The sequence below is a fragment of the Lemur catta genome, chromosome 1 (genome assembly GCF_020740605.2).
Source record: "Lemur catta isolate mLemCat1 chromosome 1, mLemCat1.pri, whole genome shotgun sequence".
Classification (NCBI taxonomy): domain Eukaryota; kingdom Metazoa; phylum Chordata; class Mammalia; order Primates; family Lemuridae; genus Lemur; species Lemur catta.
Window position 1 is genome coordinate 101,425,315 of NC_059128.1, and position 26,535 is coordinate 101,451,849.

At 38.0% G+C, this 26,535-nt stretch overlaps 1 protein-coding gene and 1 pseudogene across 1 annotated transcript in view; one reads left to right on the forward strand and one right to left on the reverse strand.

Annotated features, from left to right (window-relative positions):
- Positions 1–26,535, reverse strand: part of MYO9A (myosin IXA) — a 241,817-nt gene that overhangs the window by 214,846 nt on the left and 436 nt on the right. The gene's annotated exons all lie outside the window — the stretch shown is intronic.
- LOC123634950 lies at positions 1,267–25,820 on the forward strand (annotated as a pseudogene).

A 26,535-nucleotide genomic window follows, 5' to 3' on the forward strand; every position in this document is an offset into this window, starting at 1 on the left:
ACGCCTGTAATCCTAGCACTCTGGAATGCCGAGGCAGGCGATCGTTTGAGCTCAGGAGTTCAAGACCAGCCTGAGCAAGAGCGAGACCCCGTCTCTACTAAAAATAGAAAGAAATCAGCCAAACAACTAAATATATATAAAAAAAAATTAGCCTGGCATGGTGGCACATGCCTATAGTCCCAACTACTCAGGAGGCTGAGGCAGAAGGATCACCTGAGCCCAGGAGTTTGAGGTTGCTGTGAGCTAGGCTGATGCCACAGCACTCTATCTAGCCTGGAGAACAGAGTGAGACTCTGTCTCAAAAAAAAAAAAAAAAAAAGACGTTAGTTATTTGAAGTAAAGTGGTATTCCATGTAAAAAATGTTGATCATCAGTCTAATACTACAATTATTACTATGTAAATTAAAACTGTCTCAAAATTACACTTTAATATTAAAACTGTCTCAAAATTACACTTTAATATAATGACTTAATACCTGGGGATAGCAAAAAGTTAGCATCTAATTTAAATATTCCAAATACCTATTTTTAAAATATTACATTATTTTAGGAGTTTCAAAATAAACTGACCTTTTGCACTTCGATTGGACACCATATGGAGAGTATACCTTATATTATAGTTGATAAGGTACATATCATATTTCCTTTATGAAATCATGAGCTCTTGGATAGCAAAGACCAAGGCTTCTGGCCCTTCTAGACCTCAGCATTAGGCCTTCCCTAGCACAGGGACTGGTAAACAATAAGGGAACACTAAAAGGCACACTGGAGTCCTAAAGAAGGCTTCTTTGCAATAGTGATGCTTGAACTTAGCCTTACCACCGAACTCCAAAACTGTATATCTAATTACCTAATGCATATTTGGTGGTCTCCCCTGCTAGTATATATGCTTCTGAGGTAGAAAATATCTTTGCCTTTTATGTGCTACACAATATTTAGTACCTAATAGAACTCCAAAAGATGTTTGTTAAATATGTGGAACTCTATTATAAGGGATTATAATTCCAATCCCCACTATCAAGAGAATCAGTAAGAGATCTTCAGCAGGGTGCAGTAGCTCACACCTATATTCCTTATACTCTGGGAGGCCAAGGCAAGAGGATAGTTTGAGGTCAGGAGTTCGAGACCAGCCTGAGCAAGAGCAAGACTCTGTCTCTAATAAAAATAGAAAAAATTACCCAGGCGTGGTGGCATACAACTGTAGTCAGTGACAGAGCAAGACACTGTCTCTTAAAAAAAGAAAGAAAAAGAAAAACCTGGAGGGACATGAGGGTCTCCAAAACAGCTGCCACCTGGCCCTACAGGATGACTGCTCTGGGAGTGGGTGACACCCAGTTCCTTGGTGTCCTGTGGCTCATCTCAGTCACCATAGGCCCGGGGGCTGCCGCCACAGCTGCCACCGGGAGCAAGGAGTTGCTTAAGGTGTGAGGACATCAAAGTGGGACGATATATCTATAAAGATACAAAAATAAATGATGCTACGCAAAAACCAGTTAACCGTACAAACTACATAGCTCATGTTCCATGTTTTCCAGCACCCAACATAACTTATAAGGATTTCAGTGGCAAGGAAACACATTTTACTGGAAATGAAGCTGGTTTTCTCAAGCTCGTATCTTGCCAAAATGTAAATGGCTATTCATACAAAGTGGCAGTACAACTGTCTCTTTTTCTTAGATGGTTGGGACCTGATCGATTTTACCTTGGATATCCTGCCTTGGATTGTTGGACCTTCAGATGAAAGTAGTTACGTTATAGATTATGATGGGACCAGGTTTATAAGACTATTACTAATGAAACATTTAGAAAAATAGGCCGGGCGCGGTGGCTCACGCCTGTAATCCTAGCTCTGGGAGGCCGAGGCGGGTGGATCGCTCGAGGTCAGGAGTTCGAGACCAGCCTGAGCAAGAGTGAGACCCCGTCTCTACTAAAAAAAATAGAAAGAAATTATCTGGCCAACTAAAAATATATATACAAAAAAAATTAGCCGGGCATGGTGGCTCATGCCTGTAGTCCCAGCTACTCGGGAGGCTGAGGCAGTAGGATCGCTTGAGCCCAGGAGTTTGAGGTTGCTGTGAGCTAGGCTGACGCCACGGCACTCACTCTAGCCCGGGCAACAAAGTGAGACTCTGTCTCAAAAAAAAAAAAAAAAAAAAAAGAAGAAAAATAGTTACATCCATAAATATTTTCAAAAAGAAACAGATTTGAGCCTCCCTGATTTTAATGGAGAACTCCCAGTATGTGGATTTCCAGATTTCCTTTTTCCTTCTTCACATTACCACTTCATGGGTTCTAGATAATTTTGTTGTGGTGGTTATTTTTGTTTTGTTGATTTAGTTAAAAGTATATAATTCTGAGATTTATTTAATAGGACTTTCTTTGAGAGCTATAAAATAGTCTTTCTCAGGCTATTGTCTCTGTGAGATAGGATAGCTTATTCCTCTGATATTCTTTAGTGTCTTTTACAAAGGGAAGTTGCCACTTGTCATTTTTGCTTCTGAAAAATAAAAATGTAACTTATTCACAAAAAAAAAATCGAAAAACCAATGAAACAAATGAACAAAGTAATTTTAGATAGTCACAAATTATTTTTCTGTAAAGGGCCTGATAATAAATATTTCAGGCTTTGAGGGCCACATAAAGCCTCTGTTACATATTTGCTGTTTTTGTATTTTGTTTTACAACCCTTTAAAAACGTAAGAACCAGTACACAGTACAAAACCAGGCCACCTGCCAGATTTAGCCTGTCAGCAGTAGTTTGCCTTACCCTTAAAGTAGAGGGCTTAGGTATGCTATTTTAGTTATTAGTAGCGCTCTGTGAAGCTTCTCGGAGGTGGTGAGAGGCCTAAAGAACTCATAGGAGCCTACTATGCCAATACAAGGAAGAAATGCTTCAGGCTAAGAGGAGTTGGTAGGGCAGAATATCTAAATCAGAAACAAACTTGGCATGGTTAGGGAACAGAAAAGAGACTAGGCTGAAGTCAAGTATTCAAGGAGGATAATTGTGACAGATTAGGGCAGAGATAGGCAGGGGTCAGATTATACAGTGCCTTGCACTCTAGAATTCCATTCTAACTGTAATAGAAAGTCTCTGCATTTTTGGTCTTAGTTTTGTTTTTTTTTTCCTAACAGGGAATGACGTAACCTGATTTATATTATTTAAGTGATCTCTAAAAGATCACTCCAATTGCCTAATAGAGAATGGATTAGAGGAGGTAGGTAGGAAAGAGTAAAAGTAGGGAGATTAGTTAGTAAATTGTTATAGTCCAGGCAAAAGACAATGGTTTTGTATAATAGTACTAGCAATGGCAACAGAAAGAAGTGGATGGATCGTGTAGGCATTGTGGACTCACCGATGCATTAGATGTGGGAACAAACACAACATCTAAGTTTGTTTGACTGAAAGCAACTGAGTAAATATTAAAATAGGGAAGACTGGGAGAGGAACAGGTTTGTTTATCTTCATTTGCTGGTGGTGTTTTTGTTGTTACAGTGGGAGGCGGGAACATGTTTTAATGTGTTTTTGGCCATAAGTCTAAAATACCTACAGGAAAGTGGAAATATTGTGTAAGCAATAAGAAATACAACACTAAAAAAACAAATGAGGAAAGGGCTAGAGATAATACACATCTGGTGATCATCAGCAAGCATATGGATGGCATGTTAAGCAATCAAACTAGATGAATTCACATACAAAGAGAATGCAGATAGAGAAACAGAACTGATGGCCAAGCCCAGGGGGTTGACAACCTTTCGTGGTTCAGCAAAGAAGGAAAATGTCAAAAATGGAGCACTAATGACTTAAAAACACATAATAGTAAGAGCAGTAGTAGCAGTAATAATAATAACAGTTATAAGGGTTTACTGTTAGAGTACTTACTATGTGTCAAATTATTCATTTGAGTCATTAAATCTTAGAACAACTCTGTGAAGGTAAGCACTATGATCACAATTTTCTTTTTTTTTTTTTGAGACAAAGTCCTGCTCTGTCACCCAGGCTAGAGTACCGTGGCATCAGCCTAGCTCACAGCAACCTCAAACTCCTGGGCTCAGGCAATCCTCCTGTCTCAGCCTCCCAAGTAGCTGGGACTACAGGCGAGCACCATCATGCCCAGCTAATTTTTTCTATTTTTAGCAGAGATGGGGTCTCATTCTTGCTCAGGCTGGTCTCGAACTCCTGACTTCAAGTGATCTTCTCGCCTTGGACTCTCAAGAGTGCTAGGATTACAGGCCTGAGCCACTGGGCCCGGCCTATTATCACAATTTGCAAATGAAAAAATAAGAACAAAGGATAAACGGCCTACCCCAGATGACACATCTAAGCAGAGTAAAACGAACAGACAAATGAAGGGTCCATGAAAGGGAAGTACTGCAAGAAGCAGCAAATGAAGAAAGACAAGGAAAGAGAAATGACCAATGCATTTGAAAACATGAAAATCATTTAATACCATTTCTATATTTGATTCATGATTGTACCTAGTTGAACTTGAGCAAGCACCTCAATTTCCTCATAGGGTTAGTGTGCTAGTGTGACAGAAATAAGCTGATACATAAAAAGAATTTAATAACAATATCTGGCATGTGGTTAAATAGCACTATGAAGGTAAGTAATAATTATTATTATTATTATTTTAGAGACAGGGTCTCACTCTGTTGCCCAGCCTGGCCTCAATTCCTGGGCCTCAAGTGACCACTCCACCAGGCTTGTTATTATTATTGAATATTCTTTTACCTCTCCCTAGAAGTAGACACCTTATCTTTCCTTTTAAAACCACTGATGGTTAGTAATCTTTAGTAAAAGGTGAAAGATTTACACAATCTGAAGAGAAACCAGAGAATATGGTTACTACTCTTCCTGTATCATCCCCTAATAATATGAATATTTAGGACACTGTGGAGATATAACAAACCATTTATGCCCACAAGTTGAATCTAAGCCATTGCTTACCACCTTTGAACTGTGACTTTCCATTAAATTAATACATTTACCTCTAAAGATCATAAGACCAAGATCAACAACTTGTAATATTTGCCCCCAAATACAAAAATCATTTATGTGGTTCCTTTAACAAAGATGAATCAGAAGGTGTACCTATCTCAACCAACTACCACCACAGTTGTCAGGGTCTATGGAACATCCAAAATCACCACCAAATAATACATTTTGCAAGAGCCATTATATTGAGGCATACCCCTGCGCTCTTTGTTCCATAAAGCCAACATAGCACTTTTATTCACATCTCAAGAGAATCTAACTTGAAATATACTCAATGGACAGCCTCATAAGAACTGAAAGAAGAAATTTAGATTAAGAAGAGCCACACTTTGGCCAGATGCGGTGGCTCACGCCTGTAATCCTAGCACTCCGGGAGGCCGAGGCGGGAGGATCGTTTGAGCCCACGAGTTCGAGACTAGCCTGAGCAAGAGCGAGACCTGTCTGTACTAAAAAAATAGAAAGAAATTAGCTGGACAACTAAAAATATATAGAAAAAAGTAGCCAGGCATGGTGGTGCATGCCTGTAGTGCCAGCTACTCGGGAGGCTGAGGCAGAAGGATTGCTTGAGCCCAGGAGTTTGAGGTTGCTGTGAGCTGGGCTGATGCCACGGCACTCTAGTCCAGGAAACAGAGTGAGACTCTGTCTCAAAAAAAAAAAAAAGAAGACGACCCACACTTTGATTAAAACAAACAAATACCTAACTATAGCTGGGATTAGCTGTGGTTCAACATGACAATGATTTTATGCCAAAAGTCCTTGGGGAGTTAAAAAAAAAAACAAAAACAACAACTCGGCACTGATATACAGTAATATTCCTCTATTTGGACAACTTTTCCAGACAGAACTAAGGTGTCTACTAATGGAAAGAAACCAACAGGAAATACCAACGACAAGTAATATGTAAATTTGGCATCACAGCCTAATGAAATTAAAAGACTCTACGAAATTTTGAAAAATAGATAGCTAAGGAGAAGTGGCTGTGTGACCTGGGAAAAGTTATTTAACTTCAAATACTATTCATTGTTATTTCATCATGATCTACTGCCAGGGTCAGCAAACTTTTTATGTAAAGAACAAAACAATAAATATTACAGGCTTTGTGGATCATATGTCTCCATCCCAACTACTCAACTCTTCCTTTGTAGCATGAAAGCAACAATAAACAAAAACTTATCCTTACATCATCACCTGTCTTTTACTCATAAAAGCTGAAGTCCAGAAAAAAAATTAACTGATGTAAAGTTAGATTTGCCTAGGCATTCCTATGCTGTAACAATAACAACAAAATTAACCATACCCCTATGGTTTATACCATCTTCAGTGGAAATGAGAAGGAAAGCAAAGTCTAAGTCATCTCAGCACGCCAGCAAATTTGTTCATGCTATTAAGGACTTAGTAGAATATCACCTTTTCAACCTGTACGAATCAAGAAACCATCCTCTCCAGAGATTAAACTTAAACAAACAAAAAAATAGAAACTAAGAAAAAGAAATAGTAAGAGTTCCCAGAGGGCAGGTGCAGTGGCTCAGGCCTGCTAATCCTAGCATTTTGAGAGGCAAAGGTGGGAGGATTGCTTGAGGCCAGGAGTTCAAGACCAGCCTGGGCAACACAGCATCTCACATCTCTACAAAAAAAATTAAAATTTAGCCAGGCATGGTATCATGTGCTTGTAGTCCCAGCTACTCAAAGGGCTGAGGCAGGAGGATCACTTGAGCCCAGGAGTTTGAGGTTGCAGTAAGCTATGATCAGGCCATGTCACTCTGCCCAGGCAACAAAGCAAGGCCCTATCTCAAAAGAAAAAAAAAAAAAAAAAGCAAGAAAAAGAAAATGAGGCAGAAAAAATATTTGAAGAAGTAAGGCAGAATTTTTCCAAAATTAATATAATACATAAGCCCACAGATCCAAAAACTCAGCAAATCAAAAACAAAATAAATAGGAAAGTGAATTGCACCTAAGCACATCACAGCCAAACTTCTCAAAATCAAGATACAAAAAAAATCTTAAAAGTTGCCAAAGTAAAATAACATATTACATTCAGGGTAACAATAAAAATGATTGTTGACTTTTCATCAAAAACAACAGAAGCTGGGCAGGCTGTGGTGGCTGATGCCTGTAATCCCAGCACTTGGGGAGACTGGGGCAGGAGGATCACTTGAGGCCAGGAGTTCAAGAGCAGCCTGGGTGATATCTCTTCAGAAATATTTTTTAAAAATAGAAGCTAGCAGATGGTAGATAGCATATTTACATTGCTGAAAGAAAAAAAAAAAACTGCCAACCTAGAATTCTAAACCCTGCAAAGGTATCCTTTCAACATAAAGGTTAAAATCAATATATTTTCAGACAGACAAAAGCTGAAAGAATTCATCACCAGTAGATAAGCAATACAAGAAATAGTAAAGGAATTTCTTCAGACAGAAGGAAAATAATCTCAGATGGAAGTCTGGATCTGCAAGAAGGAATGAAGAGTACCAGAAAATCTTGGGATCAGGACAGCTATGTCCCTTCTTACAACTTCTGTTCCATACTGTACTGGAAGTAACAAGCCAGTGCCATGAAGCAAGAAAAAGAACTGAAGGGATAAAGACTGGAAGGAAGAATTAAAACTGTCCTTATTATTCTCAAACAACAAGATTTTATACATGAGGATCTAAAGGAATAAACAAACTAGTAAAACTAATAGTTGAATTTAGTAAGTTCAAAAGATATAAGGTCAATATACACAAATCAAATATATTTCTAAATGCTACATGAAACAATGGAAAATGAAATTAAAATAATTCCATTTATAACAGAATTTAAAAGGCTTAGCAATAAAATTCACAAAAAGAGGTGAAAGACCTCTAAACTAAAAACTACAAAATTTTGCTGAAAGCAACTAAATATATCTCAATAAATACAGATATATTCCATGTTCAAGAACAGAAAGACTCAGTATTATTAAGATGCATAGTTCTCCAAATTGATCTATAAATTCAACACAATCCCAGAAAAGTTACCTTGTGGATACTAACAAACATATTATAAACTTACATGAAAAGGTAAAAGACCCAGAATAGCCAACACAATATTCAAAGAAAAAAACAAGGTCCAGCACTTATAGGACTTCAAGCTTACTATAAAACTACAGTAATCAAGACACTTGGGACTGGCAAAACAATACACAAATAGATCAATGGAACAGAAAAGAGAACCCAGAAATAGACTCATACAAATATGGTCAACTGGCCAGGTGCGGTGGCTCACACCTATAATCCTAGCATTCTGAGAGGCCAAGGCAGGAGGATTGCTTGAGCTCAGTAATTCAAGACCAGCCTGAGCAAGACTAAGACCCTGTCTCTACTAAAAATAGAAAAATTAGCCAGGCATCATGGCGCACACCTGTACTTCCAGCTACCCAGATACTCGGGAAACTGAGGCAGGAGGATCGCTTAAGCCCAGGAGTTTGAGGCTGCAGTGAGCTATGATGACACCACTGCACTCTACCCAGGGCAACAAAGGGAGACTCTGTCTCAAAAAAAAAAAAAAAAAAAAAAAAGGAAACTGAACCCCATTCCCTACTCTCCCTTCATAAAAATAAATAAAGTTAACAAAAAACAAATATGGTCAACTGACCTTTGACAAAGAAACAAATGCAAGTCAATGGAGAAACAATCTTTTTCAACAAACGGTGCTGGAACAACTGGACAGCTACATGCAAAAAAACTGAATGTAGACACAGACTTTACATCTTTTACAAAAATTAACTCAAAATGGATCACATATCTGAGTGTAAAGCACAAAACTATTAAACTCCTAGAAAATAGCACAGGGGGAAATCCTGGTAACCTTAGGCTTGGCAACGACTTTTTAGGTACACCAACAAAAGCACAAACCATGAGAGAAATAACTGTTAAGTTGGACTTTATTAAAATTAATAATCTCTGCTCGGCAAAAGACACTGTTAAGAGAATGAAAAGACAAGCCACAAACAGAAAAATCTTTGCAAAACAAATGTGATAAAGAACTGGTATTCAAAATACACAAAGAACTCTTAAAACTCAACAATAAGGAAACAACCCAATTAAAATGGGCAAAATGGGGAAAAAATCTGTACAGATATCCCACCAAAGATCATATACAGATGGCAAATAAGCATATGAAAAGATACTCAAAATCAAAATCATATGTCATTAGGGAACTGAAAATCAAAACAATAAGAGAGTACTACATACCTATTAGAATGGCAAAAGTCCAAAACAGTGACAACACCAAATGCTGATGAGAATGTGGAACAACAGGAATTCTCATTCACTACTGGTGTGGATGCAAAATAGTACAGCCACTTTTGGAAGACAGTTTGGCAGTTTCTTACAAAACCAAACTTACTTTTGCCATATAATCCAACAATAATGCTCCTTGGTATTTACTCAAATAAGTTGTAAATGTATATCAACACAAAAGCCTGCACACAGAAACCAGGCATGGTGGCATGCAGCTGTGGTCTCAAGCTACTCAGGAGGCAGAGGCAAAAGAATTTCTTGAGCCAAGGAGTTCAAGGCTATCCTGGGCAACATAGCAACATGCCATCTCTGAAAAAAAACAAAACCAAAAAAAAAAAACCTCCACATAGATGCTCATAGTAGCTTTATTTATAAGTGCCAAAAGCTGAAAGCAATTAAGATGTTCTTCAAAAGGTGAATAAACAAACTCTGGTATCCATACAATAGAATATTATTCAGCAATAAAGAGAAATGAGCTATGAAGCCACAAAAAGACACAGAGGAATCTTAAATACATATTGCTAAGTGAAAGAATCCAACCTGAAAAGCCTACATACTATATGATTCCAGCTATGACATTCTGGAAAAGGCAAAAATTTGGTGATAGCAAAAAGATTAGTGGTCACCAAGGGTTGGGGAGCGGGGTAGAGAGATGAAAAGGTAAAGCACAGGAGATTTTTAGGGCACTGAAACTATTCTGTATGATACCATAATGGCGGAAACGTGTCTTTGATTTGTCAAAACCCCTAGAAGGTACAACACAGAGTGAACCGTAATGTAAAACTACAGACTTCAAATAACCATGTATTAATATGGCTCATAAACTGTAACTAAGAGACGTCACTAACCCAAGATGTTAATGATAGGGGGAAATGGGGGGTTAGAAAGGGGAGTGAGGAGGTATCTGGGAACTCTATGTTCTCTGCTCCATTTTTCTGTAAACCTAAACTGCTTTAAAAAATAAAGTCTATTAATTTAAAATAAGTAAATTTTTAAAAACTTTGTACAAAGTCATCAATCTGTGTACTCTAAACTTTAGGCATTTTACTATATGTAAATTACACTTTAATTTCTAAAAATGAAATATTTAACAGTCCCTTAGATCTTTTATTTGAAGATGAATATGAAAAAGGACAATACAATTTATGTTTTCAAAACTACAAGATGATATATGTTCTACAAGTATTTAATACATATGTATATATATAAATAAATGCATAAATACCTAATAAGACACGTACCAAACTAGAAACAGCACCACTAGGAAGGAAATGTATGGAAAACGAGCACCATTGTAAAGGCAACAAGATGAAAGGCTGGTGGGAGATGTGGGATGGGGACCAGGGTCTTAATCCATATGTCTTAAACTGTGTTAGGAGAATCTACCTTAATGTTTTAAGTATTCCATGTCGAGGATTTATACTACATTTTAAATGCAGACTTTAGAATTTGAAGAATTTCAAAATGTTTTATAAATCTTTAAGGGTAAACAGCCTTGCCATAAATTAACACTGGAGACAGATCTTTACCTGTAAATATTTCTGTACCTATAAGGAATTTTAAATCACCCAATAGTGACTGAAGAGGCAAGGAACAAATACCATTTGCTGATTTTTACTTTGTCAATACTTCCCTCACTACAAAGACCCTTCTGCTTCATTACTTAGCTGACTCTTGAGACCCTAAAACAAACAAGAATCCTAGTGCAGAGTCTGACATCTCAATTCAGATTATATAACTCACATTATATAATTCATATTATAATAGTGAAGTTGTAATAGAATACCCAACCAGCATCCATTATTTCAGAAAATGCAAGAAAAACTGATCTGAGATATGATTTTATGACATGGATAAACTACTAATGTACCAAATCCATTAAAATTATCCATGCTTACTTATCCTTTCCTTCCATGTTCTTTTCCACTATTCCTTTCTCTAGAGAAAATTTAAGGTTCTGTTCTGTTTGGTTTATACAACTGTTGTTATGAACTGAACTATGTTCTTCTAAAATTGGTACATTAATGCCCTCATCGGCAATGTGACTATATTTAGAGATAGGACCTTTAAAGAAGTAATTACAGTTAAGTGAGGTTATACGGGTAGAGTCCTACTCCAATAGGACTGTCGTCTAAGGACACCAATTATAAGTAACAAAAGGGAGAGATACCAGGGATATGTGCACACACAGAGAAATGCCACATAAGGACATAGTAAAAGGCAGCCATATGCAAGATAAAAAGAGAGGCTTCCGGAGAAACCAAATCTGACAACATCTTGATCTTGGACTTCTAGTGTCCAGAACTGTAAGAAAATAAGTTTCTGTAATACCTCAAAAGTACATGCAACAAAAACAAAAACACACAAAGGACTTAAACTAAAAGGCTTCTGCACAGCAAAAGAAATAATCAACAAAGTCAAGAGACAACCTATTGAATGAGAGAAATACCTGCAAACTATCCATTGGACAGGGGACTGACATCCAGAATATACAAAGAACTCAAACAACTCAACAGGAAAAAAATACATAATCCCATTAAAAAGTAGACAAAGGACATGAATAGGCATTTCTTAAAATACGATATACAAATAGCCAACAGGTATATCAAAAAGTGTTCAACATGACTAATCATCAAGGAAATGCAAATTGAAACCACAATGAGATATCATCTTACCCAAGTCGGAATGGCTATTATTAAAAAGACAAAAAATAACAGATGTTGGCAAGGATGCAGAAAAAAGGGAACTCTTTATATGCTGTTGGTGGGAATGTAAACTAGTACAGCCACTATGGAAAGCAGTACGGAGATTTCTCAAAAAACTAAAAATACAATTACCATTTGATCCAGCAATTTCACTACTGGGTTATCTATCCAAAGGAAGAGAAATCAACGTATCAAAGGGATACCTGCACTCCCATGTTTACTGCAGTACTATTTAAAATAGCCAAGATATGGAATCAACCTAAGTGTCCATCAACGGATGAATGGATAAAGAAAATGTGGCATATATACACAATGGAATACTATTTGGCCATAAACAAAGAATGAAATCATGTCATTGCAGCAACATAAAGTGGAGGTCTTTATCATAAGTGAAATAAGCCAAGCACAAAAAGACAAATATTGCATGTTCTCCCTTGTATGTAGGAGCTAAAAAATTTGATCACATGGAAGTGGGAGTGGAAAGATAAATAGAGCCTGGGAAGTGTGAGTAGGAGGCAGGGAGGAGGATGAAGAGAAATGGGTTAAAGCAGCAGTCCTCAACCTTTAGGCACCAGGGACCAGTTTCAAGGCAGCCAATTTTTCCATGGACTGGGGGTGGGGAGGGGGGAGGCAGTGCTCAGGCAGTGATGCGAGCTATGTGGTTGTAAATACAGATGAAGCTTCACTCACTCACCAGCTGTTCACCTCCTGCTGCCATGCACGCCCTCTTTCCTAAGTTTCATGAAAGACAATTTTTCCATGGACAGGGCTGGGGGCAGGGGGGTGGAGATGGTGGTGGAGCTCTGCAGCCTGGTCCTTAACAGGCTACAGCCTAGAGGCTGGGGACTGCAGGGTTATTAAAGGGTACAAACATACAGTTAGATATAAGGAATAAATCAATGTTTGATAGCAAAGTAGGGTAACCATACTTAACAAAAATGGCAGGGCACAGTGGCTCACACCTGTAATCCTAGCACTCTGGGAGGCCAAGGTGGGAGGATCACTTGAGGTCAGGAGTTCGAGACCGAACTGAGCAAGAGCAAGATCATGTGTCTCTACTAAAAATAGAAAAAAAATTAGCCAGGCAACTAAAAATAGAAAAATTAGCCAGACATGGTGGTGCATGCCTGTAGTCCCAGCTACTTGGGAGGCTGAGACAGGAGGATCGCTTGAGCCCAGGAGTTTGAGGTTTCAGTGAGCTAGGCTGATGCCATGGCACCCTAGCCCGGGCAACAGAGGGAGATTCTGTCTCAAAAAAAAAAAAAAAAAAAAAGTATTATACTCAGGTGATGGATACCCTAAATACCCTGACTTGATTATTACATATTACATACATGTAACAAAATTTCACATGTACCCCATAAATTTGTACAAATTTTTTTTAAATCCCAACTGTTGTCTTTATGTTAGATTATTTGGTTTGTTTTTGTGTGTGTGTGGAACTTGACAACATGATTCTAAAATATATATGAAAGTACAATGGCCCAACAATAGCCAAATCTTTCCTGAACAACAACAGCAAGAACAACAATGCCTTATCAGATATTAAAACTTTTAAAGCTATAGTAAAACAATGAGTTACTAATATAGGAATAGACAAGCAGACCAATAGAACAGAGAACAAGTCCAGAAACAGATCCATACAAATATGGATACTTGATATATGTCAAATGTGGCATTGTAGATCAGTGGAGAAAAGAGGAGCTTTTCAAAACTGATGCAGGGCTAGGTGCAGTGGTACGTGCCTATAGTCCCAGCGACTTGGGAGGCTGAGGCAGGAGTATGATTGGCACCCAGAAGTTCAAGGTCATAGCGCACTATGATCACACCTGTGAATAGCCACTGTATTCCAGCCTGGGCAACATAGGGAGAATATGTCCCTCACAAAAACAAAACAAAACAAAACAAAAACTGATGATGGGGAGGGGATGAAATGGGACCTCATCCTATCCACAAAATTATTCCAAGTAAAGACCAAATTTGCGAAAGTTTTAAAACTTAAAATCTCTTAGCATATAGGAGAGTGTCTTCTTTACCTTAGGCTAAGACTTCTTTAAAAGGATTTAAAAAGCACTAGCTAAAGTTGATAAATTCAACTATATTAAAACTGAGAGATTCTATTGATCAATAGGCACCATAAAGAAAGTGAAATAACAAGCCAAAAACAGAAGACATCTGTAACAGATATAACTGTATGACTGAAGGATTAGCATCCAAAACACATATAAAATTTCTAACCATCAGTCACAAAAAGACAAAGAATAAGACTAATTTTAAAGAAACTGGGCAAACAACTTCAACAGGCACTTCAGATGAAACTCAAATGACTATGAAAAGACGCTCAACTTCATTAGTAATCATGAAAATGCAAATTAAAATCATGTGATACCATCACAAACTTCAGATTGGCAAAAATTAGGAGTGTGAGAATACCACATGTTCAGGAGGATGAAGAGCAATGGAAACTCTCATACACGGTGCTGATGAAAGTATAAATTGAAACAATAACTTTGAAAACTTCTTTGACATTATCAAAGTTGAATATGTACACACCATGCCAACCCACCAATTCCACTCCTAGGCATTCTAAAGAAACATTTGCACACACGCAAACACAAAACAGGTACAAGAGAAGGCACTGTTGCATTGTCTGTATGATAATATCAAGAAATTGAAATCAACTCAAATGTCCATCCGAACTAGAATGAACTGGAGCATAATCATACAATGGAACACTTTAATACAATGAAAGCTAATGAACTATGGCTAACTACAACAACCTGGAAGTAATCTCACAAATATAATGCTGGACTATATTTTTTAAATCATATAAAATACACAAATTATTATTCCATTCATATGAAGCTCAAAAATAAGGAAAACTATGTTGTTTGAGGATATACACATACCTGGGATTTAAAATTTATGAAGCAAAGCAAGAAAATGATAGTCACAAAGTTCAGGATAATATCTATTAACCAAAATTGATAAATTCAACTATATGTTGACAAGATATGTTGACAAGGGCAAGGGGAAAGTTAGGTAGGATGGAAATACTTCTGGTTTGTTAGCCTGGGTAATGACGACACTAATATTTGCTTCATAATTTTCTTTAAATTGCACAATTTATGGACTCCCATGTATACAGATGGTCCCCAACTTAACAATGGTTCAACTTTACCATGGTACAAAAGCAATACTTATTCAGTAGAAACTGTACTGTGGATTTTGAATTTTGATCTTTTCCTGGGCTAGCAATATACAGTACAATACTCTCTCTCATGATGCTAGGCAGTGGCAGCAAGCAGCAGCTCTCATGAGAGTAAACAACTGATACTTTACAGTGTACTGTGCTGCCAGATGATATTGGTCAACTGCAGGCTAACTAAGTGTTCTGAGCACATTTAAGGAAGGACAGGCTATGATAGGTCAGGTGTATTAAATTCATTTTCCACTTATGATATTTGCAACTTATAAGTTTATTGGGATGTAACTCCATTGTAAGTCAAGGAACATCTGTACATGGATGAAAAGGAAAAATAACAACTGCATATGACTGCTATGGTAACTCAATATAATATGGCAGCAGAAGTAAGGCTGGTACCTAGCATGGATTTTTTTTCTGTTCTCCTGGCTTGTCAACAAACCTAGTGTGCATTTTTTTAAAAGCCACCATAATTACATAATCTTTTATATCCTCTACAGTGCCCACCACAGTGAGCTGATAATGACAGGTATGCAAATATTTTGATCAATAAATGAAAACAAATTCCATTCAATCACTAGAGTAAAAGACAATTTAGATCTCAATGATTAGGTTTCCCTAACTTCCAATTTCCATTCTATGAGCCCCAGAGCTTGAATTCCTTGTAGTCCAACAGGGACTCTTCCCTCTGCCTTTAGTATTTTCCTAATCTCTTACCCTTTTCACTCATAGCATATATCTTATTTGCCCTACTGGCCTGTAAGAAGCTGTGCATTAAATGCTTGGAACACTATAGTCAGAGACTTAAGGCAGATAAGAGGAAAAAGAAAGGTTAAAGTTGAGGGAAAATAGGGTAAGTTGTGGGAAAAACCAGTGAGGACAGAATGTAAGTAATCCTTACATGAAAACACTCAAGACGTCAGGATTTTAGCTCCAATGTTTTGAGAAGCCAGGAAGCATAGGGGAAGAAAGCAGGCAAATCATCTATAGTCCCTTCAAACCCAGGTACCATAAAACAAAGTGGGGAAGCAAACCCTAAAATAAAAAATAAATGGACCTGCATATCAAATTGGTAACAATCACACTGAGAAAATAATGATTTCAAGTGACTTCTGAACATAGCACTCCTACCAACATGTATATCCTTAGTAGAATACATTCTAAGGACAAAAAGAAATGCAAAGAAATCTTCAGTTTCATTGAATAGTTTTCTTTTTAAAATACTATGTATATACTTAGAAAAAAAAATCAATGTAAATAAAAATCAAGATTTTTGCTATAAAAGAGATAGACTAAAGTAACTTAACAGCCAGGCACAGTGGCTCATTCCTATAATCCCAGAACTTTGGGAGACCAAGGCAGGAAGATTGCTTAAGCCCAGGAGTTTAAGAACAGCCAGTGCAACAAAGTGAGACCCCATCTCTACAAAATATAAAAAAATTAGCAGGGCACAGTAGTGTGTGCCTGTAGTCCCAGCACTCTGGAAGCTGAGACAGGAAGATCACTCAAGCCCAGGCGTTCGAGGCTACAGTGAGCTATTATTGCGCCACTACACTCCAGCCTGGGCAAAAGAGCAAGACCCTGTCATTCATTCATTCACACATTCATTCATTAGAAAAGAAAAGAAAAAAGAAAAGAAAAAAGAAAAGAAAAGAAAAGAAAAGACAAAACTTAACAAATCAGGAGGAGGAGGAGGAGGAAAGAGGAAGAGGTGGCAGCAGCCTACAATGTTAAATTTGAATTAGAATTATCAATATGATATCATGCTTTTGTTCTCTGTCAGGGCCTAGGAAGAACGACAGTCCCTTAACAAAGAGCATACCTAGCATCCAGATAATGGTCTCTAAATACAATCCTCCACTAAAAAGGATACAGAGCTCCTTGAAGAAATTGCTGATTCCAAGTCTAAAGCAGGAAAAGTCCATGGTGAGCTAAGATATCTTGTACCCAAAAGTAAAGAATCACTCAAAGACTAATGGATTCAGGCAAAAAACAACTCAGGAGCCTGCTTGAAGGAGCTCTCACTGCTCTTAGTTGAGACAATGTGAACATCAAAGAGAACAATGTCTATAAATGATTTTAATACAACAAAAATCTATGAGACTATTAAAAAATTCATTTACCACCATTGTAGATGACTATTACACAACTCCTCACTCTGAAAATTAGACAGGAGAAGAATTATGCATTTACTCTGCCCTTTTATCAGGACGTGTAGTTCACTTCCAGTTGACAAAGATTACAAAGCTCTTGTTAACTGAAGAATGATAGCAATAAATGTCAAAGAATTAACGAATTAGGAAAATCACCATTTTGTAATCCTTAATCAAATGCCTAAGGATCAACAAACGATGCTAGAATTATTAGATAAAGAAGATAAAGGAATGGAATATTTGTATAGTACCAAAGTATTACTCCCACAATTTATTATAATTGATCTAAGGAGGGAAAAATGTACTTTGAAAATGGAGATATCAGCTGGGCGCAGTGGCTCATGCCTGTAAACCTAGCACTCTGGGAGGCTGAGGCAGGAGGATCGCTCGAGGTCAGGAGTTCAAGGCCAGCCTGAGCAAGAGCAAGACCCCATCTCTACTAAAAATAGAAAGAAATTATATGGACAGCTAAAATATATATATATAGAGAAAAATTAGCCCGGCATGGTGGCACATGCCTATAGTCCCAGCTACTCGGGAGGCTGAGGCAGAAGGATTAAAAAAAAGGGGATATATAGCAAACACCACCTTTAAACCTCATCAAACTTTGATCACTAACAGGACACCTGACATTATGTACCTCGCATAGGATACAACATGATATATAACATCACCTATGAAGAATTCTTTCCAAAACTGTTTAACATGAATTTAATCAATCCTTTAAAACATAACTTCCAGTTTACAGGACATACAAAGACTATAAGAGTAAGTTAAACAATAGCACAAAGAAACAGCCAGATAACTCTAGAAAATAGGCCATTCCACAAGAAAAGTGATCCGGACTCTTCAAAGAACTTTTAATATCATAGGAAAGGTGAATGTGGGAAGGAACTGGTACAGATTAAAAGTGACTACAAAGAGATAAATGAAATACAAAAAAAAATTGAAATCTGGTTTGAAAAAATCATTTCACAGGACAACTGTGAAAGTTTGGGAAAATGCAAATATAGACTGAATATTAAATGTTATTAGGGAATTGTGATATTATGAGAAAATAAATATATGCATGTGTGTGTGTATGTGTTTATCCATAGTTCCTGGTTCATAACTCCCATAGCCCTTGTTACAGTCTTTTGTTGTGCTGTTGGGGTGCTTTAGACCTCTGGAGCAGGCCTCAGTAAACAGAATCTCTCTGACCACCTCCTGTCCTCCTGATTATGGGTCATAAGGCCCTCATTTCAGAGAGGGTCTTGCCCCATACCCTGGAGGAAAGAATGTTGCACACAAAGAGGCAAAGAAGAATCTGAACAGACAGGCCTTGCTGGGTTTAGATCACACCCTTTTTGTCCAATCACATTTCGACAAAGTTGCCCAGGCTTCAATATTGAACAACCAATGAAGTCTCCGTAAAAGTTCCAAAGGACAAAGTTTGGGGGGCTTCTGGAGAGCTGAAAATGTGGAGTGTGACAAGAAGGTGAACAAGAACTCATCCATGTGCCAGGACAGTAGCACACCCCAACTCCATGAGGAAAGAAGTTGCTGCACTCAAGACACTTCCAGACCTTGCCCTATATACCTCTTCATCTGGCTGTTTATTTGTACCCTTTAAAATATCCTTTATAATAAACCGGTAAACATAAGTAAGTGAGTTCTGTGAGCTGCTCTAACAAATTAATCAAGCCCAAAGAGGGGATTGTGAGAATCCCAACTTGTAGCCAGCCAATCAGAAGTTCTTGAGGCCCAGACTCCTGACTATTGTCTGAAGTCGGAGAGGAGGGGCAGTCATGGGGACTGAGCCCTCAACCTGTAGGATCTGATACTATCTCTGGGTAGATAGTGTCTGAATTGAATTGAAGGACACCCAGCTTGTGTCAACTACAGAACTGATTGTTTGCTTGCCGGTTGAGAGGAATCCCCACATATTTCAGGGTCACAGAAATCTGTGTTGTTATGTTGAGTAAAAGAATAGGAAAAACAGTTTGAGTTTTTCCTAAACAGGAATTACAATTTTTCTTAGGTGTTGATAATGGTACACTGGTGATGTGAAGATTACCTATTTCTTAAGAGATATATGCTGAAGTATATTGCAGTAAATGTGCCATGATACTTGCAACTTACTTTCAAATAGTTCAGCAGAAATGTATACAGACAGGCCTGGCCAGCAGTGGCTCACGTCTGTAATCCTAGCACTCTGGGAGGCTGAGGCGGGAGGATCACCTGAGCTCAGGAGTTCGAGACCAGACTGAACAAGAGGGAGATCCTGTCTCTACTAAAAATAAAAAATTAGCCAGGTGTGGTGGCGTGCGCCTGTAGTCCCAGCTACTTGGGAGGCTGAGGCAGGAGGATTGCTTGAGCTCAGAAGTTTGAGGTTGCTGTGAGCTAGGCTGATGCCATGGCACTCTGGCCCGCAACAGAGTGAGACTCTGTCTCAAAAAAAAAAAAAATTTATTATTTTCTATATGTCTGTATAGGTAGCAGATATATTAGTGTTCTTTGTTCTACTCTTTCACCTTTGCAATATTTTTTAAGTTTTCTATTATAAAAGAGTGAGGGAAGTAAGAAGAAAATTAAAAGAAAGCAGAGTTGCAAAAGCAAACAAGGAAAAAATATGATCTAAAAATCATTTGTAAGCACATGTCCACAAAGTCACCTAAAAAACTTTCTCCCTTAGATTAAAAAAAAAATCCTAGCCAGATACAGTGTAGCATGTGTGTAGTGCCAGCTACTTGGGTGGCTGAGGCAGGAGGATCACTTAAGCCCAGGAGTTCAAGGCCAGCCTGGGCAACGTAGTGAGATCCTGTCTCTTAAAAAAGAAAAATTCCAGAGATTACTGAGCCCACTATCATCTGATCAATAAAAGTAAACAGATTTCAAACAAATACTGACACACTACAAACAGTAATAGTACTAAAATCTGTCAATGATTTAAGGAATGTTTGTCATTGGCAAACAGAACACATTTTGTTGTGATACTTCATGCTGAATCAAGATACACTCTAACATCCATTAATCTTATATATTAAGACATTATGAAAAGCATTTCTTTGAAATATTTTTAATTGAAAAATATGATCATACTTAAAAAACAGCTAGCAGACTATGCTAAACTTTATTTCCAGTAGCAAGACTTTGATTAGCCAGTCACTCTAAAAGCCACACAACAAAATTCTTAAAATTCTTATTCTCATTTTAAACATAACAAGAAACAGATATATTAAAGGGGGAAAAGGAAGACTTAATGAGTATCTACTATGTGCTTAGTCCTTCACATAAAATGTTTAATGATAATCTTGTGAAATAACTATTATCACCATTTGAGAGATGAACATTCTGAAGCTGAGAAATGTTAAGTGACTTGCCCACAAATGGCAGCTCAAAAGTGATAAGGCTGCAACTTGAATCCAGGACAGTTAGAAATCTAGGTTTAAAAATCCATAGTCCACTACTGCACTTGACTAGTCTTAAAAAAAAAAAAAATCCATAGTCTTTCCACTTAATTGGATTTAATGGGTTTAAGATGAACTGACAGTAAAAGTAAAGCCTATATAAGGAAAAAGAATATTTAAAAGAATACCTTTACATTCAAGGAGCTACATAATCTTGAAGTTTAACTAAAATCAAAACTGAGAAAAAGTACACTCTAAAATTATTGCCAGTTGTAAAAAAGAACCAATTTTTAGCAAGCCAGCTGTTTATGACAGGACAGCTAGTCCTTTCCTCACTGTACATGTAAAATTACACTCCAGCTGCCCGTTGGATGACCCCACTGCCAAAATATGCTAGCAACATAATTCACATTAAACCCAGAGGCCAAATATTCTTTGGAAAGTGCTGAATGTGTTTAGTGTACCTATCCGAAGCATATTCACCGCTCAAAATTAATAGGCCAATTTAATCAATTCTACTTTATTATATGATTTCTTGCCACTCTAAAATGATATTAAATTTATAAACAAGAAAACTTACCTAAATATAAACATCCCATAAGCAAACTTTAGAATATTAGTATTATGTGAGTTTGAACTTGTCTACTGCAAAAAGTATGCCAAAATTATTTGTATAACATAAATTATGTATATTCTTTCTATAGGATCAAAATTCTAATACCTATATCCCTTGTATGTCTAAAGACACACATAAAATATGTTCAGAAATGTATATGTTAAACATTTTTCCCATTTAAAATTATATCCTCTACGAGCTGGATTAGTGACTAGAAGAGGGCATGCTTGTGGAGTTCTAATAATATTCTGTATCTTGATGTGGGTGTTGGTTACCTTGGTGTGTTCACTTGGTGAAAATTCACTGAGCTGTACACTTCTGATCTATCTACTTTCTGTATATTTTATAATTTATTATAAAAAGCTTATATTTTTAAGAATCCACAATCTGTAGTAAGACAAGTTGTCTTACTACAGAGCACTAATACCATCTCTCTTACCAAAGAAGTTAAAGCCTAGTGGAAAAAATAGACAAGTAATTAAGCAATTTCATTAGAGCTATGATAGAAGTAATTACTATGTGCTACAGGAATACACGAGAGTCGTACCTAACTTAACCTGAAAGGGGTAAAGGAAAGCTTCCCGAAGAAGATACACCTCAAATGAGTCCTAAAAGTCAGATAGGAATTGGCCAGGCAAAGAAAGGGGAGAATGGAAACCAGGGAAATGGAACATCAAGTGTAAAGACAAGAGAAAAAGCACTCTACATGAGAGGAAGCCTAAATTCAGTAAGAGTAAACCAAAGAATTTAAGGAAGGAAGGAAGGGACAAAAAGCTAGAGAAATAACCATCAGGTCATGAATGATCTCATACACATGCCATGCTACAGTTTGAATTCTATCCTGAAGGCAATGAGAAAACACTGAAGATCTTTCAATAGGAAAGGACAAGATTAGATTTGTATTTGTACTATATATGTCAATTATGGTGCCTGCCATGCTAACAACCCCATTTTGTGGGAAACTATCCAGCACAGTGCCCCACACTTTTCACCATTATGGTCTTGCCCCACACCCATATGTACATAAAAACACACAGCCAACATTAAATGGTCAGGAGTGGTCACACAATCCAAGTACACAGGCTTGCTAGCAACCAATAAGAAAAAGAGCTGAGACAAACAAATTGTTTCTTGGGAATTCAAATCAAAAAAACCTAAGGAGAAGGAAGAAGCCAGCAACAGGAGGTGAAGTTAAAAAGACAGCAGCCAGGAGGCAAGATGTTGGCCCAGGAGTGACATAGTAGATGTAAGGAGCAGAAACTAGGAATAAATGGAAGCTATGAGATAGAGAAAAACTGAAGTAGAAAGAAAGAATAAGCCAGAAAGAAAGAGAAGCTAAGTTAACAGTAAAGCACTAGAGTGAAGTCTGTATTCTCCTTCCAGCTTTATTAGGTTCCTGTTCTTATTGAGATCAAGTTGTTTAACTTTTCCTGGGTTCCCTTGTGCAGGTTTCCTTTCAGTAAGCACTTCATTACTTAAGGTAACTTGAGTCTCTTCCTTGCAAGTGAAAGAGCCTAACTAAAAGAGCATTTTAGAACACTTACTCTGGCAGCAGTGTAGAGAATGAACTAGAGGGTATGACAAAACAAAAGGCATAAGATAGAAGGCAAGAAGACCACTTAGGAAGCATTACAGAAGTTCAACAGTCATTTTGGGTTAAAATAAGATAGAGACAAGAAGAAGTAATAAGGAATGATCTAAAATATGAAGGAGAATGTGCAAGACTCAGTGACAAAATGGATGCTGGCAGTGAGCTACAGAGTGAAGTGGAGGATGATGCCCAGGTTCCTAAATGCTTCATGAGGACAGAGTGGTCCCATTAATCAAGATAGGAAATCAGGAAGAAGGAAAAATTTTGTCAGATTCTATCTCTCCCAACCCCCAGTGTTTTGGAGGAAAGAGGGGCAGAAAAGGGCTTTGTTTTATCAAGTTTGGATTGAAGGGCTTGTGAAATGTGAATCCAAGTGAAGATGTCCATTAAGCAGTGATTTACAGAGGTCTAGAGCAAAGGCAAGAGCTCTAGACAGTAGCTCTAACCTTAGGAATCAATACATTAAGTCAATGTTGTGGTTTTTAAAATGTCTGAAAAGTCTTTGATGAATATTTGTTTCAAACTAAATTAATATAACTAAAAATCATTCAAACTAAAAACCTTAATATTCTTGGCAAACAATATTTTCAAACTTCCTTCACTTCTTTGCAAATATTAAAGATTAAACAAACTTCTACATAGTATAATCCAAATTAGTAAAGATGCGGTTTATATTACTAAATTATACTGAGGTTGTACTTTTCTAAAAAATTTAAGTTTACCCCATTTCACTCATGAACTATATATGCCACTAAATTAACTATGGAGAAAAAAACTGTTTAAAAAGTAATATATTAGTCAGTGAATTTCACTGTTAATGCTTAAACTATAATAACAAGATTTTTAAAGAACTTAATTATATAATTTACCAGTTTTGATATTCAACTCTACCTGTATTTTAAATGTTGGATTACTGTCCTAAAACCTTTTCACTTCTCATCTATACAATCTTGCCTCCAAAATCTATTGCTAGCAACCCAGAACTTGACACTGAGGTTCAGCTACAAATCCACCTGCCTACTGGCCAAAACTCAACATGTCACAAATGGAACTCCTCTATACCTCCTCCTTGACAAAACAAAAATAAAATCCCATTCCTCCTTCATGTGGATCCCCACCTCAGCGAAAGGCACAAGCAAGAAACCTAGATTTTATCCTCCACGCACCCTCTACCTAATCCCAAATCCAATCAAATCGCCAAGTCCTGTCAACTCTCAATACCCAAGTTCAGACGCACTAGTATCATTTGCCTGGATAACCCTCTGATATTCCTGCCTTTAGCCTTATTCTACTCTTCAATCCACCCTCCTCACTGCAGCCAGAGTGACTTTCTTTTTTCTTGAGACAGGGTCTCACTCTTTTGCCAGAACTAGAGTACAGTGGCTTCATCATAGCTCACTCCAACCTTAAACTGCTAGGCTCCGACGATCCTCCTGCCTTGGCCTTCCAAGTAGCTGGGACTACAGGCATGCACCACCATGCAGCTGGCTAATTTTTCTTTCTTTCTTTTTTTTTTTTTTGTAGAGATGGGGGGGTCTCTCACTCTTGCTCCGGCTGGTCTCAAATTCCTGACCTCAAGCATTCCTCCCACCATGGCCTCCCAAAGTGTGAGGATTACAGCATGAGCTACTGCACCCACCCTCGAGTGACGTTTTAAAAATACGTATCTGATCATTTCAGTCCCCTGCTTTAAAATCCTTCAATAATTTATCTGATAAATATTATAATCATCATCAAAGCTAGTCACACCATGGAAGCTCAGAGGTTCAATAAGAAATTTAATTATATCCTTTTTGTGGGTTCAACACAAAAGAATCATCAGGAATTTTTTTCAAATCATGAAAACTATTTAAATACATATATAGCAGCTGATACATTTAAAAGAAAAGCATACAGCATTGTTTGTAAAAGCAAAAGACTGAAAATAATCTCAAGTCCACTAAAATGTGGCACTATCCAGCCAGTAAATGAGGCACTTCCATATGTATTGTTATTGAATGATCTCTAGGATTTAGTGTTAAGTGAAAAAAGCTATATACAGAGTGTATGGTATGCAACCATGTGTACGGTGTCTTAAGAATAGAAATGTATAGGTTTCTATATGCTGGAAATATCACAGAAAGGATACACATGAAACCTCTAAAAAAAAAAAAAAGAGGAAAAATGGGTGGCTGGAGGATAAAAGAGGAATAGAAACTTTTTACTACATTAATCTTCTGAACCTTTGACTTTCATACTATGTCTAGTTATTACCTATAATTTCAATATGATTTTCTCCCTTTGTTACACACATACAAAATAAAAATTTTGAAAGTACTGACTACAAAGATCTCTTTATACTTCATCCTTATACCAGCGTTAAAACATGCACTAACATTACATTTCCTTCTTGACAGCTCAGGAGTTCAACAAAAATTTTATTCAACATTTCACTACTACTGAGAATGCTGTTGGTAATGACATCAGTGAACACAGCATTTCTGCTTGCTCCTCAGAGAAGCAGGACAGCAGCACCAGGTAGTAGAAATTTATTACTGACATTGAAATCTTCAGGGATTAAGAAAAGCTACAAATCTTATTTTTCCAGCAAATTCAAAAACAGTGAATCCAAAAAAGAGTTCCCTAGTATCCTTCAAAAAACAATGCACAATATCTGCAGAATAAAGAGGTGAAGTAATACTACAAGGAGACATAGTTATATCCATTAATGTAATGTGATTTCATCCTTAGAGAGGCCCCTAAAATGTCAGATCTGGACTACCTCACACGTTCTAGAAAAGATGAGTAGGCTGTATGACCTTATAATGGCACACACACACCCTGCCCTATGCGTCCATACCCTTCCCTTTCCCTCCCTTTTTTTTAGCCCAAACCCTCCGAACATGGGTTTCAGTCGGTCCCCTTAAGCCACACTGGCGGGAATACACTAGGCTGAGCAAACATCCCCTCAGGACTTCATGGCAAAGTCCTTTCAACCAAAGAAAGGACCACGACTGGGGAGAAAGATAACAAGGTTTGCTTGAGGAGAGGTCTGCGAGAGAGGCTACAGTAGGGGGTGGGGGTAAAGGCCAAAGTCTGAAGGTGTCTATAGGGGCTGACACCAGATCTACCGGGAGGTAAGAGCATAGTGACACAGGCCATCTGAAAGGCGTGATGGGGAGGGGAAGAGCTAGTAGTCCTGGCGGTGAGCGAGCTGGGAAGGGGGTCTATGAAGAAGGGTGGGGGGCAGCGACGGATCGGCCTTGGAGCTGGGGGATGCAATGGGTTTGGGGGCGGTGAACACTTTGTCTCAGGAACTGTATCAGGTCAGCTCAGAGGATGTAACGGAGTCTGGAGGCTCCATTAGGAGTCCTAAGAGAGTCTGAGGGGCTCTAATGGGGTCTGCCGGGAGTGAGGGGGGAACCGTGACAGGATCGCCTGGGAGGCTCGAGGACCGGAGTGCTGTCTGGCCAATGGAACATCCGAGGGGTGGGGTCTGCTGGGGATCCGGGGCCGCGATCGGGTGTCTGGGAGGCTCGGGGCAGACTCGCTCGCGGGGCGTCTCCGCCGGGGCGGGGCGGCCCTACGAGAGCCAAAGAGCGAGACGGAGACGTGGGCCAGAACTGGCTGCAGGGCCGCCGG